The following is a 20,566-nucleotide window of genomic DNA, read 5'->3' as shown; positions in this document are numbered from 1 at the left end:
TATTACCTATCTACTTCGCTCCAATAGATGACGCAATAGTAAGCACATTCCTTTCACGGTTGATCTCCTGGTTGGAGAACAGTAATATCATTGCTTTCCCTTATCTTTGAGCCTGGAATTTTGGTGCATATGAAGCAGCCATTTTCTTTTATGAGAGTGGTCATTAAATTTTCATGTGAATATATTTCAGATTACCATCTCCGGAATCATTTAACAGCTACGGCTTTAGTTTCGGAATGATTGTGGCCATTTCAAATTGTATGCGTGACAATTTCAGGGGGTTGCTAGAAGAATGTATAGTGTCATTTTTCACATTCTGTGGTCCATGAACCACTAGCAGTTCTCGAGATGTAGTCTTGCAGCTGTATTGAGCACTGTTACAATCTATCAACACAGCATAATAAATCGGCCAGTCTTTTAAGGACGGACGGACGGACGGAGGACAGACAGACAGACAGACAGACTGAATGACAGACCTTCGATACCGAATGTTTATCGCACTGATGAAATTGCGAACGGCCCATAATAAATACTTACTTACAAATGGCTATTAAGGAACCCGGAGGTTCATTGCTCCCCTCACATAAGCCCGCCATTGGTCCCTATCCTGAGCAAGATTAATCCAGTCTCTATCATCATATCCCACCTCCCTCAAATCCATTTTAATATTATTCTCCCATCTACGTCTCGGCCTCCCCAAGAGGTCTTTTTCCCTCTGGTCTCCCAACTAATACTCTATATGCATTTCTGGATTCGCCCATACGTGCTGCATGCCCTTCCCATCTCAAACGTCTGGATTTAATGTTCCTAATTATGTCAGGTGAAGAATACAATGCGTGCACTTCTGCGTTGTGTACCTTTCTTCATTCTAAATAAATATCTAATGATGTTTTTGTAAGTCTGTACTGTACACATGCTTAAGAAGCTCCATGTAGCCTGGATAGTTAATGCGCAAAATAACCGAAAATTATAGTAAAAAATTTTCTTTCGATACCGCAAAAACAACATTTACAATTCCACACAATTCATCTGATCACGTAATACCAAATTTATTCTAACTCATTATCAGGCTTCGAGACTTCGGACCCGATAGAGTAGTTCAGTGGGAAATTCGCATAACGGCGTACTGAGTATAGTGGTAAAGCGTACAGTGGGTGGGGGTACTGTACTGCCAACAAATACGCAAAGGAAAACGCACCGGATTTGAAGGTTCTGACGAGTAATTATTTGGTTTTCATACAAACCTATTTTCAAACTGTGTCTGAAACTATTATACGGTTAGAAAAGTCAGAGCAAGAGATGCCAGAAGTCCTGAAATTAGTTGAGGAAATGACACAGAATTAATGAGGCACCAAGTACACCGGTTACTGGACGTGTAAAACAGAAGTGGAAATCAATTTTATGTAAAAATAACGGATATGGAACATTGTGTAATATAAACAGCAAATTAGTGGACATAGAGTCACCCGAGAATAAAAGACTGTCTCTTAGAGACTGCAATGATGTTAAGTTTTTTCGTTTTGCTCCTATCACGTCATGCGACATAGAGCGCAGCTTTTCACAATACAAACTGTGTTTGGCAGATAACCGAAAAGGGTTTATGTTTGAGACACTGAAAATGTATCTTGTACCGTAGTACACTGCATTCGGTACTGTAACTGCACTTCCTCAAGACGACCAATAGGATAAATGAAGAAATTAAAACTGCTACATGTTTATTTCCACCATTAACACTGTGTATAATTAAACACAAATGCTTATAAAAGACAGGAGAATAAATGCTTTTCAAATTCTTTTCACATTGTCATTGTGTAATGTATATTTACTTTCAGAATGTACATATGTGTGTGTTTCTCCATACTACAGTACTCTACTCTAAATAGCAACGTTGTTACCTGAACACATCTCTACCTTTCACTACCTGCAGCAAGTCAACAAACTTTAGTACATGCACAATAAACTTATTGTATCGGGTCCAAAGTCACGAAGCCTGCTCATTATGTAGTGGTGAAGATGGCGCTGATGAATGTGTGTTCGATGTAAGTGAAGATACTAAATTCTCTCCTAAATTGTGAGCCGGTGTACCAACAGATGAAATCAGAACAACAAATGTAGCGAAATCGTTCCACCGTCATTTGAAACGACAATTTTACAAACCTCATCCCTCTATCCATGAATTTACGGAAGTGTTAAAGCGACTGCAGAGTGAAACGTATCTTTCTTTCAACACAGAGCGTTATAACAGAAAAACAAACAGACCAAGATAATCATCGTGTTGCAACTGAACTATGGAGGAAATATCAAAGTGATGAATTATCATTACTGGAGTACGTTAAAAAATTGCACTTCGGTTCCAGCTCATCGTATGTAGACAAGCGGCATACTGGGACAATCACTGGATAGTGTGCTTTAAAGGTAAGTTGTTGTACATGTATTAATTTTATTTAAGGATCTATTAATTTAGAGGCTTGAAATATTTTGCGCATTTGCAATCCGTCGTTTTGAGGGAAAGAAAGTATGAAATTTTGCGGATTAGTAGTACCTATTTACGTAAAAGCAATGCGATAAGGAAGAGCGGGCCTCAGGAAAGATCATGAGACAACTTGAATGACATTCAAGAGTACAGTGGGAAGAGAAATGACATCGATAGAATCAGTCTTGCATTGTGATAGTTACATTACGACTTTAGTTTGTTCCATTGCATGTGAATACGTGTCTTGTATCGCACGGTATTATTATTTCATTCGTAAACATATGTTGCGCGTTTAATTAGCTTCGAATTTTTCTCTTGCTACGTTCTTTATTTCCACAGCGATGTCCTCATTTGTTCATCTTCTTGGAAGAGGCAGTACTTCCATCGGCTCGCCCTCTCCCCCCTCGGCGTGCCTACATACACACGTCAAAACAGACAGCAACGCCACCATTGGTTTTCGGTAATCTTTTCTTGCGCGAGCTATACCAAGATAACTTAACTGACAATATGATATGGTAGGCGAGGGTATGAACAGAAAGTGGAAGGTGGAACAAGGGCGCTTGCACTTAGGACAATGGCTGCACATGAATGATCTGTCTTCAGATTTTGACACGGACGAGAAACGACCAATAAATTTCGTCGGAAGCCCTATAACCTCCTCTTTCAAGAAAGAGATTACCCTTAAAAACCCAGTAAACCTCCGAGCAAGCCTAGCAACTACACTACTAGACTAGACTTCGAGAACATCGCTATATGGTACGAATGTTGGAGTTCTGATAATCTGTGAGCTCCGATGACGTCAGAGAGGGGAGGATGTCTCATTACAACTCACAACAAAAATATCAGTTCAAGTGCGCACACTTAGCGTTGGTTTCGGGAGAGGAACTGAATTATTTGTAAGAGGAAAGTGGGCTTTATAAATTATTCTGAGCTTCTTTCCTTATTCTTATTTTAGTGCTAATATAGGGTAAAGGTTGGTATTATTGTGATATGAGTAATATTGTGATAGTTCTTTTTGAGAATTTATTACAATTTTACTGAGCGAGAGGAAGATCGGTTTTTGGGTCAATGTATTAAGGGAATGTTCGTGGACAAGTTTCTGCACAAAATCGGTCCTTCTCTCGCTCAGTAAAATTGTAATAATTTCTCAAAAAGAACGATTACAATATTACTCATATCACAATATTACCAACCTTTACCCAATAACTGATAGTCTTACATAAAAATATAGAAATTTATATACATATATCTATTTTTTTTTAAGTTTAACAACTGATGTATTTGGGCATGCAATAGTGGCAGGAGAGCTATTTTACGCATGCGCAGAATCTTTCATCCCTATTTTTCATACTTATATTTCGCACCAAAACGGTTTCGGAATGCATAGATGAAGTGTAAAAACTCTTAACCCTTCCTGTCGAATAGTTTTCATTGCTGGAAATGGACTGTAGACCACCGTCCTCATTGAGTAAGTGTTCACTCGACGGATATGAATTAAGTGTTAATTAAAATATTTCTCACAATATTATTAAAATTTCAGTCCACCCTGCAGATTTACAGATTATATCGCAACTCAAATTCTACGTCTCCCACCTTTCCCGTCACTTCCAATACATAAACGCAAGTACAACAGCTTGATTCAGGGATTTTGGGCCCTGCAAAAAGTAAGTATACAGACCACGAGCGAGTTACATATCACTACTGGCGGGCTGGGTCACATAGGTCAGGCCGCGCAATCATAACACCTAAAGGTAAGCGTTCACTACATCGTATCGCACGCATCGGACGAATCGCACGAATCGGAAAGAGACTATCTTTACTGTAATTGTTATGTAACCGCGTTCACTACATCGTATCGGACGCATCGCCTTTCGGCAAATCCGTCCACGTTTCTCGGACGGGCAACTTTTCCGATGCGTGCGATCATGGCCTTCTTTAATAAATCAATTTTAATTGGTCAACTGTTACTATTATGTTGTGCCATGTTCAGTGTCGCGCCAAAATGGCAGAGGGAAAACTTATTTCGCGTGTAGAAAATTGCGAAGAATTATATAATTTGAGGCGTTCCCATTACAGTAATGAAGTCGTTTCTTGCAAATATATTATGTAACCAATATTTATTTCGTCTCTTCCTCTTCAATTAAGACGCATGAAGCAATTACAAATTCTTTTTCGCTAACAGACGTAATTAGTAGACCTAACCTCAACTCCTCTGTTTTCAGTAATGTCTATATCGTATGACGTCATGTTTTAAACAGCTGATAGGGGATCCGATGAGGCGATGAGGTGAAGCCGTTACAGTGAACGCATTGCACTTAAAATATCCGTTGTGTACGATTCGTACGAGGAGTGCGATACGATGTAGTGAACGCTTACCCTAACACTTCCTTCTTAGCATGTCGCGGTACACTCTGTCTTAAAACACAATATCCTTTCACACGTCCCGTTACTAACCACTACGACTTTTGATTAAACAATGTCATGATGGCTTATATTTTGACATGAGTGTCCCTCAACTTCGAGCATAGATATTTTCATTCTTCCTCTTTCCTCTTCCCCTCCTATGCACATTTGTGATTAAATTTCTTTCTTATGACGCAACACACAGCTCGCTCAGTAGACAAACAACCAAGGACAGGAGCCATTAACGCTGAATCGAGCTGTACCTGGTAATCTTCAGTGGGGAAACTGGAGCAGGATTCGATCCTTGCGCAGATTCTATCAGATACAGTGTGTAGGCATACATACGGGCTGCAAGCATTTTTTTCCAGCTTTTAAGTTTTTTGTGGCACACTTCAATCACAACTAGTTCCTTCGTCATAAAATATCAACATCTCACCAACTCTAAATTTATTTTGTAGGTTCAAGGACTCATTTGAAAAAGATCACAAATTTTAGGATTGATCCTTTATAAATCCTTGTCTTTAATTCACTGTAGTGGCGGAATTCATTCGACATTCAGTTTGCTGTTCAAAGCTGTCTGATATTTATTAACGTTATTTGACAAAATTTAAATTAGGAACGAAACACAAGCGCCGAGCGTTGGGGTGCAGCAGGTGACATACTGGGAACTCCCTCGACCCCCGCTGACGGTGGATGTAATTGATTTAATTACAAGGCCATTATAAATCCCCAGAACAATTAATAGAGGCGGCCGTGGTTACCATTCCACAGGTGCGCGCGGCCGTAACTCAGCGAGCCAATTAAAAACTCGCGCCCACGTGATGCATCATGTTTTATTGGCGATTACACCTCCTCATATGCACCGCGCCGCCACAATCAACGGCGCATATTCTACTGGCTACTGTAGCCATAGCAACGCACATTGTGTGGGTTTCAGTGAGACTTCCATTAGCTTGTGGCAGTGAATTTGTTTCTAATATAAGTCTTTGTGATGTAATACTGTTGCTTTCTCGTAATACAAAGTAGAAAGATAAAGTTGTGCAATAAAAATAGATCACAGAATTTAAAGTTTGTAATCACTTTTGAACGACCTTACACAATCCAAACAGACTAATATTTATGCAAAAAAACAGTGCTCATTACAGCCGCAAGGCTACACCTCCAGAACTGCTCACGGAGCACAGAATGAGAAAAATGATACTTACTATACATTAGTTTAGCAACCACCTGATCTCGTCACGCGTACTATTTGAAATGCACACAATCATTCCGAAACTAAAGCTGCACCTGATAAATGATTCCGGAAATGGTAATCTGAAATATTACCACTTCAAAATTTATATTAAGCAGGCATCAAAGATACAGGGAAAGCAATGATATTAATGCTTGTTATTAACATGAGATAGTCCACATCTGTGGAGTAACGGTCAGCGCGTCTGGCCGCGAAACCAGATGGCCAGGGTTTCGATTCCCGGTCGGGGCAAGTTACCTGCTTGAGGTTTTTCGGGGTTTTCCCTCAACCCAATATGAGCAAGTGCTGGGTAATTTTTGGTGCTGGACCCCGAATTCATCTCACCAGCATTATCACTTCATCTCATTCAGACGCTAAATAACCTAAGATGTTGATAAAGCGTCGTAAAATAACATACTAAAGAAAAACATGAGATATATTTAAATATTTATTTTTATCCATTAATAATAATGATAATTTATTTTATTTTACTTCTCACAGTTAAGGCCTTGAGGGCTTCTCTTCTACTCAATCAGGCCTACAATTCATACAAATGAAGTAGCAGCAGCAGCAGCAGCAGCAGTAGTAGTAGCAGCAGTAGTAGTTGTAGTAGCAGCAGTAGTTGCAGTAGTAGTAGTAGTAGTGGTAGTAGTAGTGGTAGTAGTAGTGGTAGTAGTAGTGGTATAGTAGTGGTAGTGGTAGTGGTGGGGGTAGTGGTGGTAGTAGTGGTAGTAGTAGTGGTAGTAGTAGTGGTGGTAGTAGTGGTAGTAGTAGTGGTGGTAGTAGTGGTGGTAGTGGTGGTGGTGGTGGTGGTAGTGGTAGTAGTAGTAGTAGTAGTAGTAGTAGTAGTAGCAGCAGCAGCAGCTGCAATAATAATAATAATAATAATAATAATAATAATAATAATAATACTATTCTTTAAACTTAATAGTTAACCCTTAAATTGACAAAGTTAATAGGCTATATGCTATAATTTCAATAGAATAGAGAAAATATTAATAGGATAATTAAAATTTCACAATATATATAAATCCCACAAGTGTAGCTGCCCTTCAGTAAGGGTTGCCAAAAGACACAGCATACTAAACAAATAAAATAAAAATAAACATTTGCGTTATCACTATTTACGATTTTTATTTTCAAATGGAACCTACCCTTGTGTACACCATATAAAATATGGACATTGCGATAGTTGTTTTCTTTACAGTCCGACAAGGTTTAATAAACTAGTGTGAGAAATGAAGTTTAGCCAATTTAAGGTTATGATGAATGCACTGCTTTAGAAATTGTAAAGATAAAAAAAAAATATATTTAGATATTTAAATCTAATCACAATTCAACATATTAAAAGAAACATATTTATGGGATGCCACTTGTTATAACACATTCGCTTCTTATTTGCCCAAAACTTCCAAACTCGCTGGGTCAGCCGCTGCATCTGCTGTTACAATTAAACGCAATAAGTATCTCGATCTTCTGGATAGATATAATTTTGTCGTTTTCGCCGTAGAATCTATGGGCCCATGGTGTTCCGAGGCGAAGTTGTTAACTTCTGATATCGGCAAGTATTTATCAGCACTTAACGGTGACTCTCGCTCTACGGCTTTCCTCCGCCAAAGAATTAATATTGCCATTCAACGAGGGAACGCTATAAGTGTTATGGGGACTTTTCCACAATCTAAATCGTTGGAAGAAATATTTTATTTCGTGTAGAGCTGTAGAGAGTATTTCGCATCCTTTAGTTTTGTTGCTAATTTCTCGTAATATAGTATATTAAAAACATTTTCAGGTACCACACCCTTGAGAAATCTATGAGCAATGCATAAACGACCATAAATGATCAGCTGAATCATTACTGTGCCCCATTCTCACGCGTCCCGAAGTTTGTTCTTTACAGTTGTTTGTAACATTACAGCGACACTACAGGTTGTCAGTGTCTTGTGTTTATTATTAGGCACACTGTGGTGAAAATTGTTTATGATATAGTGCTTCAAATCACTTTGAAATAGTGATCGATAAGATAATATAAGGTCAGAAAACAGACAACTAGCACTGTAACTTTTCAATATTCTAATGTATATGTACTTATATTTATTGTCATCAAAATCATGTACAATTTGTGTATCATTCGTTATTATATCAGCTATCTGTGTATATAAAAAAAATAATAATGAAATATATGTATGATATGATTAAAAGAAAATGAATACAGTAAATTAGTCTCAAAACCTCAAATTAAATAAGCAAACAATTAAAAGAATAGAAGCTGCAGAAATGAAATATTTACGATTTGTGGCGGGATACACTTTAATGGATAAAAACGAAGTGAAGATATTCGCAAAGAATTGAACATATTTAGCCTCACAGATAAAATAGAAGAATATAGAAGACAATGGTATGAACATGTCTGTAGAATGGATACTAATAGAATGGCTTGGAGAAGTTTCAACTATGGACCGAGAGAAGGACATCCACGAAAGAGATGGATACAACAGCTTTAATAATTGGAGCCGGAAGGAACCAATAAGGTTTAATCCCTGGAACAAGAAGAAGAAGAAGAAGAAGAAGAAGAACCTCAAATTATTAGCAATTCCTATTCCTTGGGAGTATTATATTAAAAAGCGAATGTAATTTACTATGCCTGTTGAATTAGGTAATTGTGCATTTTAATTTTGAAAGACGTTACCGTCTGATAGATTCTAGTAACGGCAGGAAGAAGATTCCTCATTCGAGAGGTGTAGATTGTGAATGATTGAGAATAACGGCATGTTCCGTGCTTAGGTATAAGAATAATAGTTTCTTGTTGAGACCGGGTGCCAAAGCTGTGAAGAGATGAGGGATTCTGAAACCGATATGATAGGTAAGGTGGATAAGAAATGTGGAAAGACTTGATACAGGTGCGACAGTCAGAGTAGTTTTCTGCATTTCTCAAGTCGCAGCGACGACAGCTGTTCGAAGTATGGTGAAATATGGTCACATTTCAGAATGTTGCATATAAATTCAATGCACATATTATGGGGACGATGTAGCTTTATAGCTAATTTTGAAGTTAGGTTACTTCAGTTAACAGAACATTGCAATAATAAAAAATAAAGGAGTGTGGATAAGAATTTTTTTCAGAGCAAAGGGAAGGAGACGTTTTATGTGGGTTAGGAAGTTGAAAACATTTTTTTTATATATATTTGTAACCTGATTGTTCCAAAATTAAGTTTTCGTCAAACTAGACACCTGAATTGTTAACAGTAGAGCTATAGGATATATAAATACTATTTATGACAACTGATGGTGCATGTTGTGTACTTCTAAAAAAGATATAGTCTTTGTGCCCTAGAATAGCGTGGTATTTATCTGAGTTTAATGTAAGCCCATATTTTTTATACCAGGTGTATACTAATATTAGGTCCATATTAAACATTTTGAATTTTCAGGGTAGAAATGTAAATAAATTTGGAGGTCGTCAGTGTGAAGATAATGTCTGCTATGTTTTAGTGGGGAATATCTAATATTAATATAAATTGAAAAAAGCAGAGGCCCTAATCTTAATCCTTGAGGAACGCCACAGTTCCCGATACGGCGCCGGGAAGAATACCTGCTAGAAAACAAAACACACTGCTGGCTGTCGTGAAGGTACGAATCAAACCAAGAGATGTAACTTTCTGAGAAGTTTGAAGCATGTAGTTTTGCTAACAGAATGTCAATGTCCACAGAGTCGAAGGCTCCTATAGTCAAGAAGAGCAAGTATAGTCAATTGGCTAATGTCCATGGCATCACGAATATCCTGCCATGTTAATGAGGAAACAGACTGCAACCGTTTGTCATTACGTATTAGTTTCCTATCTGTTGAATAGTAGCATGTTTTGTTTCTTGCCGAAGAGCTCACAGTAGAAGATATGCTGTTCTAAACATTTTGTTCATTTCTCAGAAGATTTTAATAACAGGACCCATACTCTTACAACAAAACATGGTCCAATTCACAGATACGAAACAACTTGCCCGACTGGCATAGCAATAATTACTGCAGTGTGGAATCAGTTTACGTACGATTACGAACTCTAACGTACTGTCGTCTATTTAAGCGTTCTCTTGATACAAATACAAACAAAGGTATGCTCCTAGATCATATGAGGCGTTCCGTAAGAGAAGGGCGAACCCGCCAAGGGTCGAATTTTATGTTTTTTACTCCTCCGAATATTTAAGACACATATCTGCAAAATAAGCTTAGCAGACGTTGGCGGGCTCTTCCTTACTACATCGATATTATCATTGTTTGTAAGTTTGGAGAAACTGCGTAGTCTGTGACAGGTTCATAATATTCATATTACTCCGTACGAGAAGGGCGAATACGCCACTCCGCCTGAAGGCGCGCGCCATTCATTGTCTCAGTGTTGTAACCACACAGCCGAGTACAACCGTAGTGAAAAATTACGTGTATTTATGGACATTGTGAGTAATAGTGACAGTGATAATCAACCAGGCAAATCTGGTTATTATAGGAAACGTCTGAGGCATGTCGAAAAATGGATAAACGTACAAGCAAAGATTAAAAGGAACAAAGGTGAATCGTACGTAGTACGAAAACATCTCGACACGTGCAAGCCCGCGGTATAGTCCCGACATGTACTTGTCGGTGCTTCAACGCATTAGGTATGGAGAAAATACGACCTGTATTTCGTAAATTCTGGGAGTTGGGTGATTATGACCTCCAGAATGCCTATATTTCTAAGCTCGTAACCAGTTTTGATGTGAACAGATGTCGCATTAAGAACAGGCCGACCTCTCAGCTGGTTTTGCCAAAGAGGTATGTCACGCCAATAAAGCTCACTTCTGATAAAGTAAAGGATCTGAAAGCTCTCCTTATCTGTGTATATGCCACAGAACGTTTCTGGATGACGTGATCAGCAAACAAAACGTGCAACTAGCAGTGACCGTCTCAGAGGAACATCTTCATGAAGATATAATGGATTATTAACACATCTGTTCCCAGGACAAGTTAGACCATTTTTGATAGCAAGTGATAATAACATGACAGGCATCACTTATTTTTGTTTATTAATAATTTCAGACACTTTGTAAATGTCATATCACAGTGCGATTAAGCTAAGTGTTTTTATTATTATTATTATTATTATTATTATTATTATATTGTTATTAATGTCTACCACTATTGAGTTTATTTTACGCCCTTTGCTTTTTCTAATATACTGATTTCAAATTATTCCCATAATATTGATGAATTCATGTCATCTATGATCACTATTAAGTTGGAATATTAAATTGGACATTTAATTGCAATTTTCAATAAAAAGTATTCCTTTTTCAGTGTACAAAGTAATTATCACTATTTAAAGACGTGTCCTTGGCGTCTTCGCCCTTATCTCGTTTAAGGGTAAAATACTTTGAACATCGATTATCTCTACAGGTACATTTGGCGGGTTCGCTCTTCTCTTACGGAACGCCTCATATACAAACAGTGTTGCCAACACATAAGTTATATCTCCGTCAGTCTAACACCTGGAAATTCGCCAGAATCCGTCAAAATATAAAAAGATCCGCTCAATATATCTGTATACAAATAAAAATCAAATTTTAACACAACTTACCAATTTCGACTAAAATAATAATTCGTCAACTTTTGACTTGATTACGAGGAAATCTGAAACAGGGGATTCTTCAACATGGTACGGCACAGGCAGACCTGTTCACGGAAAAAGTAAAATCCCCTAAAAATTGAACAATTAAAATGACAGCAGCTAAAAAAGTGAAAAGACGATGTAAATCGTAAATTCCGCCAGATAATCCGTCACCTTACCTATCATATCGGTTTCAGAATCCCTCATCTCTTCACAGCTTTGGAACCCGGTCTCAACAAGAAACTATTATTCTTATACCTAAGCACAGAACATGCCGTTATTCTCAATCATTCACAATCTACACCGTGAAAGCCTTCCTTTTTCCGTCCGCTACGTTGAAATTCCGTCAGTTTTGAAGGAATTTTTGTCCAGTTGGCAACACTGGTGACAAACGACTGCATTTGTTTCCTTATTTGTTTTTTGCCAAAGAGCTCACAGTGGAAGACATGCTGCTCTTACAGTGATGGTAAACATTTTCTATTTTCTCAGAAGATATTAATTGTAGGACCCATGTTTATAGGGCTTTTATTTCTTGCTTTTATGCATACTAACTTCATTCTAAATAGGTCTATTGGAAGTTTTTTGTTACAACATCCTGTATATTAAAATTAATATTATTATTGTTGTTTAGTCAACTGTCCGAAGACAGGTCTGAACATCACAAGTGATAATACTACTTATGAGGCAACTAAGCCAGGATATAATGGGGTAGGGTGGCTAGTTTCTTTCCTCCTCCATTGCATACATCGCCGACTAGCTACATATTACAACAATAAGGCATAATTAATATTATACATTATTGTAATTATAATAATTATTAATATTATTATTATTTTAGTACCGATAATACAATTTCGTTAATTTACTTTGCTATACAGATTCTAAAGAAGTGCTTTAACAAAAGGAAATGTAGTATTTGTACGTTTGAATTTTCAAATCACCCTCCGGTAAATACGTTCGATGGGCTTTTTCTTAATTTCTGAAAAAATGTCTAATGCTCTGTCTTTGAATTCTAGCAGACTATTAAGGTTCCACAATAATTATTTTTCTATAGAGAGCGTCTTAGATTCGACAGTGTTTTGATTCTCATAGGTTTTTTTAAGTTGGCCTATGTTTTCACATTTTCCAATAGACTTATTGCACATCCTTTCTTTTGTTCAAGTGTTAGAGTAGAAAAACTGTCATTCAATAAATACGCCATAAAATCGAAATCAGGACTTTTACGATCATACCCCATTTAAAACCAACCAATTCAACCAAAAATAACCGATAATTAAGGGATTAAATAGAAAGCTTGCTGTTAGTGACGAGACTGTTTAAATGAGGGTGATGAAAGAGCGAGAAAATAAGCTATATCACAGGAGACACGTCTTTTGAATGCCTTGAACAGCAATCTTGAGGCAGCGGAGTTGTATATGTCCTACCTGCTTCCTTTTCAATAGGGTTTGTAGAAAGGAAAGATCGCGGTTCACTTTAGAAGCATAGCAATTCGTTTTTTCTCACCGACTCACAGTTACAGTGAGGGATCTAAGTTTCATGGAAGTACCGGTAACTAAAAAGTAAAATAAATGGATAAATTAATATTATTAACATTATTATTATTATACCTACATTAACATAATAGGCCTATTCAATGTTTTAGGGAGACAGTACGCTTCGCTACTGAACAGGAATTTTAGGAATAAACGAAAACAAGAAACATTTAGTTTGTATTATTTAGAAAGTGCTGTTGTGAAATCTTAAAGTCACACCATATAAAATAGCATTTTGAGTCATTTAATACATTTTTACGCATTCAATTCTTCTATGTAGTGTAGTAATATATATATATATATATATATATATATATATATATAAAATAAAATTATCAAGACGTTCACAAAACAGACAAATAACAAAACCTAAGTTCATTTACAACATCAATAAATTGTGACGAAAGATTAATATACATTTAACTAATGGGGAGTACTTGACTTACATCATTCACCCATATGACGCCAGTTATGTAGACCAATTTACCGACAGAGTCGTTGCCCAGGATGTGCCATAGAAGGCTGGTCTACACTACACCCGTGATGAGGTGTGATGATCATGGAGATTTGTTGGGATGCCAAAGGGGAATCGGAGCTCCCGGAGAAAACCTCTGTCTGGACCACGGGCTTACCCAACACAAGTTATAAATCGGGGGTACACCGGGGATCAAACCCGGGTCCACAGGAGTATAAGTCCAGAGCTCTAGCCGCGAGACTACCGTAGCAGCACAGATTAATTAATATTCATGTCATGATACAATTTCAGAGTTCAAACTCAGTGATTTGTCAGCATTAAGATGAAATGTAGAATACAGCTGAATGCCACATAAATAAAATATTTTACACGCCAGCGCCAAGACTCTCGCGTGTTCGGCACGGCTACTTCTAAACACTGGCAAGTTCCAGACACATTAAAAATCTGCATTTTTAACCTTTGTCGTCTTCTAACCTAAATCTATACTAAATTGTCTTCAAATATGCTGTGAAGTCCACCATACCTTATTCAAGTCACATGCGACAGAACGGCGCCAAGCGGTGAATAGCGGAAATGCCGGTAGACATGCGCACTCACCTTCACGCAGATCTGAAAGAATACAAAGAACAAAGTCTGATCACGTATCACTGTCAAGAAGCTGAAAAATTTAAATCTCAAATAACCCAAATGAACATAATTCTTACAAGCATAAGTATTGTCCGAATACACTGAGATGACTTACTAATCAATATCATTTTGGAAAAGTCAACATCTTAGCTCATTATCTTGGAATATTAATAACAGATAATTTTTTATTCTCGTTCAACCTCTACTGTTATAAATATCGCATACCAATGCATGTAGGGAAGAGGACGATTAAATGGACTTGGACACACTCTAGACTAGACATTGACTTATTTGCGGAACTCCCCTAGTCTGGGGTGAACGGAGCGTAAGGGTCTCCACCGAGACACACACAGGACAGAACATTACAGGTCATGCATTATGTCCAGACACTCCCCCACTCTTCATACAGAGCTGCGCACGAGATCGGATGAGTCTACTTACGAATTATAGGGAATGGGTTACTCTTTACCTTAACCCGGTAGACACATGCCCGACCTTCCCTTCTACTCCTACTCCCTCTACAGAAAAGTTGTTCTCCTACTGCGCATCGCGAGTGTCTTGACAAAATGTATGAGCTGTAACAAGGGACATTCATCGCGTAGCCACCCTACCCGACACAGATGATATTATAACTGTTGAAATTAACAACAGACTCCAATTTTGAAAACAGGGTGTAGAATTCATTATTGAACATGATGAAGAGCACGATAGTTTCAAGGTAATTCAAATTACGTCATTTAGACAAGAACACAATTCCTCTATCTTTACCTATGCAAGAGATTTGAGCTGTAACAAAATGTGAAGAATATACATTGAATAGCCTGTATTTTAAAGAAAGATAATCATCATCATCATCATCATCATATTCCAGGCACGAAATTAGGTCATTGTTGGCCTGTTTCGGTTCCAGCTATACTGGACCAATTAGCGTTTCTGTGGACATCCAGGTCGTCGTCGTCCTTGATGGTGGTATTTTAGCATTTCTTGGGGTGTCCGGCCTGCTTCCATACTAGAAATGTGTTCAAGCCATCTGTTTCTCTATTCTGTAATTTTTTCTTCTAATGGTTGAATGTTGAGTTCCTGCAGTATATCCTCGTTCCTCTTGTGGTCCAGAAGTGTGTATCCTGCATTTCGTCGCAGATATTTCATTTCAGCTGCTCTTAATCTGCTGATCTCTCTTTGTTTCAGAACCCAAATTTCGCTTCAATAGAGGAGAGATGGTAGTGCAAGGGCTTTATATAGTTTATTCTGGAATGTTCCTGTACTAAACTTGGTTTTAGGGTCTAATATTTGTAAAAATTAGTTAATTTTTCTGCTTGCATCATTCTCTCTTTCGTATGATATATTACATCCTGAGTATGAAAAGGAATTTATCTGTTCCAAAATCATATTTTCAACAAAACTTTTGCTCCGGATTGAGTTTGTATCTTCAAATGCCATTATTTTGTTTTTTTTTTTTTTCTGGTGAAATCTTCATGCCAAGTTCTTCTATGATTTTATTTAGCTTAAATATACCCATCTGTAAATTGTCTTCGGAGTTTGCAACTAATACTTGGTCGTCCGCGAAAAGAACTGTTTAGTCTTACGGAACTTAGAAATTTGAATTCCTAATTTGTACTCCTCACACCAAATGCGTGAGAAAAATATCTGGATTAGATCAAGATAATGTTAGCCGACAATGGAGAATCAGAAAAAATGAAGAAATTTATCATTTATTTCAGCAGACAGATGTAATTGTAAAACTAACAGCAAGGCAATTGAAGTGGACAATAAAGTTATGTAATGAGCACTCCACCAGAAAGGAAAATGAGGAAAGTTACTAGAGAAAAACCGGCTGGAAGAAGACCACTGGGAAGACCTATAATAGACTATTCCAACACAGCGTTTGAGGGCTAGGAAGTCCGGACGCTGCCCTTTGTCTGCCCAAGGCGGACCCCCACTCCTTTCTGTCGCTGAGGCTGTGGTGATGTATGAATGTAATCATCAACTCTTCCCTTCATCTGTTCGATGATATTCTTCAGGCATTGCTGGATTATGCGTTCTATCAGTCCATATGGTGTACTATCATTGTTAGCATAGGCTAACATATATTCTGTGGGACCAAAAATTAATCTTTACGTAGATTCTTCGCCCAACAGTGCATAATACTGTGGAATCACGGCCACTAAGTCACTCAGTTGAGTGCGCTCCTTGTATAATGGTAGTTGTCTTAATAAATGTCAACATATATGTCGAATTTAGAGTCAGGCCACAAAGAGAAAAACACTAGAGGAGATAGATTCGATCCAGTGCTGTGGATTGAACTTCGGCGTTGCTCAGTGATTAGAGCACTTGGTACGTAGAACCAAGGACTCAGGTTCGATCCCCGGCGCCGGAGCGAATTTTTCTCCTCTAATAATCACTATCATCAAACAGAGGATGATGAAAAAACGACGACGATATGATTAAGATGACGATGACGACAAATAAGTAAAGATTATGATAAGATATATTCAATTTTAGCTTTTGTTATTTTCACGTAAATCTCAATTATTCACAGCACAGACAATCCAGAAAACTGGGAATTTCAATGAAAAAGTCTTTTTTAAAAATATTTATTTATTATTAGTTTAACACATAGATAAAACTCCAATATTAAATATTCTAATGTTTCATTTTCAAAAGGAAAGTATTTACAAGTTTTATGGGCATTGAATCTAAACGGCCTTGGCTGAGTAATAGGTAGGCCTACTCTTTGTTTCTCTAAAGTTTACAGCACGTACTCATAGAGAGATCAGCTGTTAATGTTTTTCAAGGAGTTATTGCTGAAAAAATATTTTGGAGAGTCTGCGCTGTTAAGGCCAGAGTTCCAGGATCAAGGAAATTTGTATCTCTACTATATTCTTTCTAACATTATTTTCAGTAATTTGGGTTAATAACAATTATTAATCTTACAGTTAAAGTGAATATTTTGACTTAGAAACGTTTAAATGAAAATATGAAGGATATTAACATCTCTAACATCGGTGACGAAACGTGTGTAACATCTGTGACATGGAAGAAACAGCGCATAAAATATTTCCCATTTATGTTTTGGTGAACTAATTGGGTGAGATTTCATAGCTTTCACATGGACACTATGAGAATGAATCTTTATATATATATGAGAGAGAGAGAGAGAGAGAGAGAGAGAGAGAGAGAGAGGCAGAGACCTGAGTTTTACACTTTTTGGTAATTTTGTAACATCCGTGGCGGAACTTTTTCTTTATTTTCTGCAATAATGATACATTTTATTCAACAATTTATTTCTGTAAAATGATACTGGCCTTCTAAATTAATTCTATTAAAAAAGTTGACAAAAGTTATTTCATTTTCAATATATAGAGTTTGAAAATAGTAAAAATGTAACATCCGGACAACTGAAATGGTTGTGCAGTTGAATTTAATTTTTAAGTTAAAAAGAATGGAAGAAATGTACTAATGACGGGATTTCGTTAAATCGACAAAACATTTTAAATACCCTTTTATTTGCAGACGATCAGATAATTATCCAGGATAGTGAAGATAACCTGCAAAAGGCTATATACAAATTAAATACAATATGTGGAGAATATAATCTAAAAATATCAATACAAAAGACAAAAGTAATGGCTTTCAGAGGAAAACATCCAGTTAGAAGTAAAATAATAATAAATAATACTGTTATAGAACAGGTGAGCCATTTTAAATACCTAGGTTGCGATATTGCTTATGCTTATGATAAGGATGTGAATATTAAAACACAACGCTTCCAGGCTATATGTGGCACAATTGCCAAGAATTTAAAGAAGAAAACAAGGAAATAAACGCAAATAAAATTTTATAAGACAATGGCAATACCAACTCTCTTATATGGATGTGAAGCATGGACCTTGAAGAAAAATGATATTAATAGAATCCAGTCAGCGGAAATGAAATTTCGCAGGGGAGTAAAAGGATGTACAAGATTGGATAGATATAGAAATGGTGACATAAGGAATGAACTAAACCTGCTCCCAATTATAGATAAAATAAAGGAATATAGAATTCGTTGGTCGAATCATTTAAGAAGAATGGATAAGGAACGAATACCGAAACAGGCGTTGGATTATAAACCACAAGGGAGAAGAGATATTGGTCGGCCAAGAACAAAGTGGAATGTTGAGGACGGAACAGGAGACTCTCCTACTCCATGAAGAAGAAGAAGAAGAAGAAGAAGAAGAAGTTAAAAAGCTTAAATTCATTTATGGGACGAGAAGTTTATATATATTATTTATTTGTTTTGTTTGATTATTTTACTTAGTATTTAATATATTTATCATGAAGTAGACTAATTTGATATTTCAATATCACTTAAATCATATATTTATGACTTGGGTTTTCCAATTGATAGAGACAGCGGGCACTCAGACTTTTTCACGTGGACCACCTTCCTTTCGATTGGGACACACGAACCCTGGGTGTAACGTACCACACGTTGATCTCATGACTTCAAGAAATATCTACTAATAGCACTGCTAATCCCACCACAAGAGTTGTTGCATAGAACCTTCGCGTGATAATAAAGAAAATCCATATTTAAACTCAAAACACAGACGGTGAGAAACCTGTTATATTGCAGGCCTATCATAAAACAAGAAAATTCTTAAGATTTGAAAAATACTTTTTTATTGAATTAGGTCATCTCAAAAGTTATTTTACTAAAACTATACTTCGGTTAATGTATAGGGCTCTCATAGCCACCGTTCAGATATAAGCCCAAATTGGTGGAGGTGACAACAGACGTAATGATGTGTGGCTGATCTTTCAGTCTGGTCGATATAGCCTTATTCTCTAGAGGTGGTTTTCTGAGCGAATCAGTAGCGGCCAATGACAGAAATTCTCGGTGAGGCCAGATGCAACTAGTTTAAGTGCCTCCGTTAGGAAATGTTTATTTATGAAATTAATTAGTACTGTTATTATATTGTTAATATCATTATTACTATTATATTATTATTATTACTATTATTATTATTATTATTATTAATGAAAAATAATATCACTCACCAAATAAGTTGTTATGCTGTGAGTTTGTTTCAGTAATTGAGTGTGATGAAGCAACTCATATTATGCTCAGCTGAAGTAGGGTAAAGTTGCCTATTTTCGTGATACCCCTAATGCCGTGATGCTTTTTAAAAATTGAATGTCAGTCAACGCTTTGCCGTTGGATCATATCGCCAGACACCTCTCTCGAAAGAGTCCATCTTTCGCCTACTTTTAAGACATCGGTGAACTTCCTAGCAAGATACCCAACCCCGTGACATTCAGTGAAAAAACGTATCACGGAATTAGGCAACTTTACCCCATGTGTTGAAATTCCCTTAGAAATATATTTCAGATCGCTGAAGCTCTCAGTAGACACACTGTTCCTTCTTTCTATCTTTTCTTCCTTCCTATTTTTTCCTTTGACAGCAACAAACAAGGCCATGTACCACTGACCCATTTATGTTGCCCATACTAGGATGCAATAGAAATTCGCGTTTTAAGATTATCTGTCATAAAAATTGTCAGCGAAGGCGTAGATATCTCGGTAGGCTATATCTTTATTTAAAAATTTCTTTCTTTCAATACCATTTCTTCTCGAAAAAGGACACTCTAACAATGAATTAAATACATCATTATTTCTCGCATCTGTTTATATTTTCCCGAAACACATGACAACATTGGACCACACTCACTACTGTATTACGAAGTACAACAGTACAACATCCTCGCTTAAGTCATAGACTGAAACATAAGAGGAGAGAACAGTATGGGTCTCTGCCTCCTAAACAGCGAGAATTTTTATGTTATTTATGGCCTATTTAGAAAGACAAGTAACCACTCCGATACCAACCCCATTCCACCCTTGAGGCCGACCCATGGATGGGAGGAGTGAAAGCTCACCAGGCCACGAGGCCAGACGAATTGTGTCTCAGCTACAGCTTTTCAAGAGCAACCTCAAAGCCCGCGAAAACATATGAAATGCAGAAGCCAGACCCGGCACGAGCGATCCTGATCTCAGGAACAAATTTTATTGCAAAACAGGTCTATATACATCACAAAGTTTTCAAATAATTCTACAGCGATATATGCTTCATTCAAGTAACTAATACTGCATATTATACAAAAAAAACAAAATTTGATTTCAGTTAAGGCAAGTGGCTGAGGCCTGGCCTC

At 37.1% G+C, this 20,566-nt stretch overlaps 1 protein-coding gene across 6 annotated transcripts in view; it reads right to left on the bottom strand.

Annotated features, from left to right (window-relative positions):
- The window catches only part of LOC138701645 (protein O-linked-mannose beta-1,2-N-acetylglucosaminyltransferase 1-like), a 1,230,831-nt gene that overhangs the window by 946,719 nt on the left and 263,546 nt on the right, over positions 1-20,566 (bottom strand). For 5 of the 6 annotated variants that reach the window (XR_011332653.1, XM_069828753.1, XM_069828752.1 and 2 more), the window contains exon 2: positions 14,268-14,353. The gene's annotated coding sequence lies outside the window, so the exon portion shown is untranslated. The remainder of the gene's footprint in view (positions 1-14,267; positions 14,354-20,566) is intronic. The other variant, XM_069828754.1, reaches the window with a different exon arrangement.

Source organism: Periplaneta americana, chromosome 6 (assembly GCF_040183065.1).
Source record: "Periplaneta americana isolate PAMFEO1 chromosome 6, P.americana_PAMFEO1_priV1, whole genome shotgun sequence".
Lineage (NCBI taxonomy): Eukaryota > Metazoa > Arthropoda > Insecta > Blattodea > Blattidae > Periplaneta > Periplaneta americana.
This window is presented reverse-complemented; position numbering and strand designations above follow the sequence as displayed.